Consider the following 7,770-nt stretch of genomic DNA (forward strand, 5'->3'; position numbering starts at 1 on the left):
GATTATTTGATATGTACGAGAGAAATGAATGAAGATCTGTAAGWACAAGTTTACAGATTCTGATATTAAAAAATAATGAATGTATATGAATCAGAGTAAAAAAAATATCAGAAAACAAAGTTGAATACAAACGAGTGTATTATCACCGAAAATGATTTTTGTATAAGAGACGTGATAATAACAGTTTGAAGAATAGCTGAAACAGGTATTGGAATTATGTACGATGAGAATTTACGCAAATAAAATCTCAGAAAATACCTGTTCAGAGAATGTACTCGTTATAAAAAAAAATCAATTTTCAAAAACACTTATTAAATTTTCTAGGAAACTTCCCCTAGAAAGTAGATTAAAGTAATGAATCATTTAAGCTCAAAAATTAAAAAGAAAACATTTTAAGTACGGGTTCTAAGCTGGGTGTTTAGAAACCACACTCGGTAAAGCACGGGTTCTGAACTGAAGTGTTCAGAAGCCTTAGAATTTAAGCTCAAGTCCTAAACTGGGTGTTGAGAAGCCTATGTTTGAAATAAATCACAACTCCCCCTGCATCGGTGTATCATTGAAATGATATTCTGATCAGCATAAATTTGACACACCTGCAAAACCAAATCAAGTAGATTTTGGTACCCAAACGAACTTGGGTCCTAATATATTAGTATTTGGTTGGGGTATGTTGTAATTTCCAAACCATTTCTGTCTATAAGATGTATTCTTTTTAGCACTATAAACAGGATGATCAGGTGTAAAATATGAATCGTACCAGTAATTGTGATCATACCTGTTCTTACCTTTCCAGTTGTTCTGATAACTGTTATCTCCATGCCACATGTTGAACCGTTTGTTATTGACAAAATTATTTGTTCTGCATGTTGAGCACAAAATCCTTATCTTGCTAAGATTAATCAAATCATTAGTASACTTCACAATGCAAGGAAGATTTTTAGTACCAACAGATGTATGAGATAAAACAGAATCAAACTTATTAACCCAAATGCCTTCAATCTTGGAAGAGTAATTGGATGATCCAATGACATATCCTTGATAGTATTGATTAGAACGAGAATAGTTCTTAGAAACATTAGATTTAGGACTGCTTGAATAACTGTTCGAATATGAACAATTATAAAAGCTGATTTTACACTTAGAAGGAGAACCAGTTGAGCTTTGAGCACACGAAAAGTCTTTRACTTTTTGTAAAAGCTGGTCTCGTTCTACAGTAACTAAATCAAATTTAATTTTCAGTTCAGTTCTCATGTTCAATTCAGTTTCAAGGTCTGTCTTTAGATCACACAATTTCTTTGAAGTATCCAGGAGTTTACCTTCTAACTCCTTCTGAAGCATTTCGAACTTTTTCTTCTGATTTAGCAACTCTCTCTTCTCTTCATCTGAGCTGCTCTTGTCATTCTCCGAAGTGATGTCAAGCCACTTCCTTTTCTCAGTAAGCTTTTTTGCAATTGCTGTATACTTCTTTGAAGTATTTCTTTTCTCTATAGCAAATTGCTTTTTCTYTTCGTCTAAAGCCTTTTGCTTTAAGTCAATGCTTTCAGACAATTTATGTAGCTGGCTCTGACAGTCTTCGGAAATGTCTGTCTTTTCTTTAGCATTCTTTTCTCTTTCCAAAAAGATAAGCTGCTCAAAATCCGAGATTTGCTTTAGAAGCATCTTGGCGTTTAGCTCGAGAGAGTTAATCTTCTTCTCGTAAGATTCTCGTTCAGTTCCAAATTTCTTTCAACTTCCATAATTCTCTTCTTTTCTATCTCCATCTCATTCCTTTCATCATTTTTGTGTATATATATATACACACATGCATGTCATATAGATGCATGGTTGTGTGAAGTAAGTGTGTGTATGTGGGGAGGGGGCTGTATAGCCGACCTTCCTATTTTAGAAAGGTATAAAAGGGAGGGCTTAGCCTCCATTTCTCTTCTTCTTGCTATTTTTTTGAATTTGAGCGATTTAGAAGGGAAAGAATTTGTCCGAATTTCTTGTTTTAAATTGCAAGAAGGTTGTTTTCAAAAGACTTTCAAGGTGAGTGATTCTTACTGCTTTTAAACTCTTCATAGTTATATAATTGATTGTAGAACTTTTGATTTGAAAGTTATCCGTTGGAGTGTTGTCCGGATTAGTCTTAAACCAGACAAGTGTTAAGCGGTTTAGCCATAAACCGGACAAGGGTTGGGCGATTTAAGCCCTAAACCGGATAAGGCATGAGCGATTTATAAATAAACCACTTGATGAGTGTTGTCCGGATTAGACCTAAACCAATCAAGAGTCAAGCGGTTTAGTCTTAAACCGGACAAGTGTTGAGCGATTTATGATTATTGATTTTATGTTACGTATTTTGAACGGAGAAGTAGGAATACGACTATGAGGTGGTCGGTTTATTTTAAATTGGACAAGTATGTGAAGTATCTGGATTTGTTATCCGGACAAAGTTGATCGGATTAATGGTAAATCGAACAAGCCTTGGGCGATGTTGTCCGGACTTGGTAAATCGGCCAAAACTTGACTGGAGATGAAGTCCAGCCAAGTCTATTTTAACCGGATTTGCATTTTAACTTGTTTTTATATATAAACGGGGAATTTTGAAAAGATAAATTTGAACTGATAATAATTCCATAGACTGCGGTCTAATTCTATATGGAATTGTTTTTGTAAAATGCTTTAATGAATAAATAAGGGTGACATATCAAGGAGAGGTGTACCATGGCATAAGGGTGGCATATCAAGGAGATGTGTACATTTGGATATAAGGGTGGCAACTGTATATGTGTGTTATGCAATATAACTCTTACTATCATATCCCTTAAGATTATTGTGGTTTGGATTCTTTATTTCTTTGTGATTTAAAGATTTAGAATCAGGGTTCTTAATGGAAATCATAGTCTGAATGTTATAAAAGAGGAGATAACAGGTTTGGTCTGAAGCTTTAAATAAACCTTGTTTAATTAAAAAGGTTTAAAAGTGACATTATATAAAACCTGGTTGGTTCAAACCTATAAAGGTTTGGAGTATGTTATCTGAATAGTTGAATACTTGACTTGAAAAATGGAAAGGTACTGGTATTATGTTCTTATTTGTTCATATATTTGTTATATATATGAAAAGTTATTTTGTACAAAGTTTTGGTGATTTTCAAACTGTAATAACATAAATAGGGTAACACACTGGACATTTCGGTCTAACCCTCATTTTGTGATTTTAAATATGTGTTGCAGGAAGTGCAGAAGGTAAGAGGAAAGGGCAAATGTGATAATTTCCCTATATGTTTACCTGCATGAGGATTGGATGATGTTATGTATAGTTTTGATAAATGATGATTGTCTAGTACAAGAATTTGTATTTTAAATTTTTGAACCATGTATTTCATACTGATAGATTCTTGTATTAAGGGACCTGAATGATGTATAAACATGTATTTCCTGTATGAAGTATATGTTACATGCAATGTGGGGTATGGGGTGTTACATTTACCTAAACCGGATAAGTGTTGTCCAGGGTTCTACCTAAACCGGACAAGGGGTGTCCGGATTTGCCTTAAATCGCCCAAGAGGCAACCGGATATCTCCTTAAATCGCCCAAGAGGCAACTGAATTCTCTTTAAATCGCTCGAGTATCAACCGGATTTCCCTTAAACCGGCGAAGGGATGTCCGGATATGTCTAAATCGCTCAAGATTAATTGTCCGGATTACCCTCTTTAATTCTAAATGATTGTCCAAATTTGGTATCCGGACAATGATGACCGGACTCCAAATCCGGTTAAAGTTGTTTGAATTTCACTATCAGTTTTGGTTTAAAATTGAGAACTGGGAGAGAGATGAAATGGCGGTGTAACCGCAAGAGAGATGAAATGGTGGTGTAACCGCGAGAGTGATGAAATGGCGGTGTAATCGCGAGAGGCAAAGATTCTATAACAATTATAGATAAAATATTTGTATCTGTACAGGTTCGATTCTAAACTGCTAGTTTGGAAAGTAAGTTATTATTATGAGATTTATACACTCACTAGACCTTTTTAGTCTAATGCTCAGTTGTTGGACTAATCTGTTTTGTAGGTCATCATACCTCGCAGGATAAAGGCAAGAGGAAAGTTTAGAATTGATGAAATTTWGTTGCTCATAAATGTATTGAAGAAAGTTTTTGTTAGACCATGTTTTGTAAATAATATTACATTCTGTGTTATGAGTATGATCATGCGGATTATCTGTATGTGGAAATTGTGGGTTGTTACAGTTGGTATCAGAGCCTTAGTTTAAGGGATCTGGGTATTTACGAAATACTTAGACTTAAACTAGAGGTGTGGAAGTTATGATAATAGGTTTCACTGGGACTATGAACATGGGAATATGTTATAGCTGAACCTATTATGAGAAAGATAGATTATATATGACTGATATAATCTTGAGTTATGGATAAACTTGAGGATAAACGTGTTATTATGTTTTGATTATGTGAATAATCATATATGTTTAAATGTGACAGAAAGAGAAGTATAATTGAGAAGTGGCAGATAATCCTAATCAATTGGAAAGGACCTCTACCGGTTATGGAAGAGATCGGGGAAGAAGAAATGTAACCCAAGGAGAGAACCCGGATAATGTGATGACAATAGAAACACGAAGTCGTAATAAAGTTCGAGGAAGAGGTAGAAGTACTAGACAAGAAACTCATATAGAACAGGAGTTGTCGGCCCAAGAAAGTTCAATGTCTAGCCGTGGTAGATGAAGAGCAAGGGGTGGACACAATGTTTCTGACCCCAGATTTATTACGACACAAAATGATCCAGAAGTAGTAAGAGATCCTGAACATCAGGAAGAAGATGGAGCTAGAACACCAGTAACTGGTACAATCCCGATTGAGGTCAAGTGCATCGTACTGGTGGGAAGTTCTGTCAAGTTCAGATCCAAACATTTTGAAAAGCATGTTATGGGAGGAATTTGTGATCAAGTTTAAAATACAGTATTGTCCTGAAGCGGCAGTACGAAAGTTAGAAGATGATTTCCTTCGTTTAAAACAAGGAAATATGTCAGTTCGTCAGTATACGAAAGTTTTTATGGAACAATCCCGGTTCGCTGAAGCTTACATCATATCATAAAGCAATAAAGTAAGAAAGTACATCTGGGTTTTGGAGTCTAGTCTTCGGAAGTATGTGATATCCATGAATCCGACAACATTTCAAGCAGCAGTTGATGCTGTTGAAATACTGGAACAAGACATCACTCGACAACCACCAGAAAGGGTTGGGGAGAAAAGAAAGGGGAAGCTACAATGACTTATTTCCGTAGACCAAGGTTTATGAAAAATTTGAGTCGACCAGTCTCAAGGTTTACTGATAGGGAATGCACACGATGTCACAAAATACGTCAAGGAAACTGCAATACAGAGTCGCGAGTATGCTTTAAATGTCAAGAACCAGAGCATATAGCTCGAGACTGTCGAATGAGGTGGAGATGTTTTACTTGTAATTCCTCTCAACAAGTGAATGCTGATTGTGCGCAAGCGAAGGACCGAGGGTCTGGTTTTGCTGGAGGTCGAGGATCTGGATATTCTGGGGGTCGAGGATCTGGTTATGTGCCAACAGGTCGTGGGTTAATGGACACTCGTATTAACCCAAGTGGTCAAGGAGAGATACGACGTGGGGAGTCAAATGTTAAAGGAAGATCCTTTCAAATGACGAGAGGCAAGGCGGAAGAACATCCTGAAGTGGTGACAGGTACATTCCTTGTTAATTCAGTTTGTGCCAAGGTTTTATTTGACTCTGGAGCAAATTGTTCTTTCGTATCACCATCATTTGTTAACTGCACACATTTAGAATCTAAAGCATTAAGTGAGGATTTAATTGTGGAAACAGGAAATGATGGTGAAGATTCGATTAAGGAAAGGATAGATGAATGTTTTATAAGTATAAAAGGGTGTGAGATGCCTATACAATTATTTTCTTTACCTTTAAGAGAATTTGATATAATTATAGGCATGGTTTGGTTAGCTAAAAACCAAGCTAACATAGTGTGCGATGAAAAGATGATCCATATAGACTTACCGGAAAAAGGAAAGGTTGTGATTTACGGGGATCGACGGCATCGTTACTCTAGTTTTATCTCAATTCTAAAGGCTCAAAGGTATGTACAGAAGGGATGTGTTAGTTTTCTTGCATATGCTATAAATATGAAGAAAGAAAAGGGAAAGATGGAGGATATCCCAGTCGTAAGAGAATTTCCTGGGGTATTTCCAGAAGGTTTGATAAGTCTACCTCCGGATCGAACGATTGAATTTCAAATTGAATTACTTCCTAGAGCAGCACCCGTTGCACGTGCACCATATAGATTAGCTCCTTCTAGGTTAAAAGAGTTAATGTCACAACTGAAAGAATTGTTGGATAAAGGTTTTATCCGACAAAGTACTTCCCCGTGGGGTGCGCCAATGCTTTTTGTGAAGAAGAAAGATGGATCAATGAGAATGTGCATTGATTACCGGGAACTGAATAAATTGACAATCAAAAATAAGTATCCTCTCCCAAGAATTGATGATTTGTTTGATCAATTGGTTGGTGCTACTTATTTTTCGAAAATTGATTTATGATTCGGTTATCATCAATTGAAGATTTGGAATGAAGATGTATTGAAAACAGCATTCCATACACGTTATGGTCATTATGAATTCTTGGTTATGCCATTTGGAGTCACAAATGCGCCTGCATCCTTTATGAACATGATGAATAGGGTGTGTCGTCCCTATCTTGATAAATTTGTGATTTTTTTCATTGATGATATTCTGATATATTCTCGGTCGAAAGAAGAGCATGCTCGTCATTTGAGATTACTCTTAGAATTGTTGAAACAAGAAAGGTTGTATGTCAAGATGTCTAAATGTGAATTTTGGCTATGAGAAGTTTAGTTTTTGGACATGTTATCTTAAAAGAAGGCCTTAAAGTAGATCCACTCAAGATTGAAGCCATTGAAAGGTGGGAAGCCCCAAAGACTCCAACTGAAATCATAAGTTTTCTGGGATTGGCTGGGTATTATCGTAAGTTTATACAAGATTTCTCTCGTATAGCTACTCCATTAACAAAGCTGATAAAGAAAAATGTGAAATATGAGTGGGATGAAGCATGTTGATCCCAGATCTCTCAATAACACTAATAATCTAGTTATGAATAACCAAATTATAGTGATTTTATAAAGAAAGTTAAGAAGACTCAAAATTAATATATGAATATTAAAGAACAATTTGAGCTTCAAAGGTTTTACTTTATAAAATCGTAAACGTAAAACTATGAGTAAAAGCCTTATTTTTACAATAGATGTGATCACCTATTTATACTAATCAGCTATTAAGAAGATAACTATCTAATGCTACTTTCTAGCAAATTGTCTATCTAACAGATAGGGTTTATCTTTCACATGGATAAACATTAACATTAAGATAAACTCGAATTCCAGCTGTTGATTTGTCATCTCCAGCTGTCATTCATGGTATGATTATTTCATCCTTATCTTCAAATCTTCATTGCATGCTTGGATGCAGTGCTGGAAAATCTTCTAAGTGTTGATGATCAGAAGATCGATGAGGATGCCCTTTCCATCACATCTTTGGACTGTCCATCGGTCCTCTGGTTGAACTATCCATCGATCCTCTGGTTGAATTCCAGACTTAGTCGATTYTGCCTTGATGTSTTCATTRGTCTTATGGTTCTTCATCACTTGTTGTTTTTCATTACTTTTTACATCATGAGTTATGGGGTTTAACAATCTCYCCCTAAGTAATGAAATAAC

The sequence above is a fragment of the Cynara cardunculus genome (assembly GCF_001531365.2).
Source record: "Cynara cardunculus var. scolymus isolate 2C chromosome LG 12, CcrdV1, whole genome shotgun sequence".
In the NCBI taxonomy this organism is placed as follows: domain Eukaryota; kingdom Viridiplantae; phylum Streptophyta; class Magnoliopsida; order Asterales; family Asteraceae; genus Cynara; species Cynara cardunculus.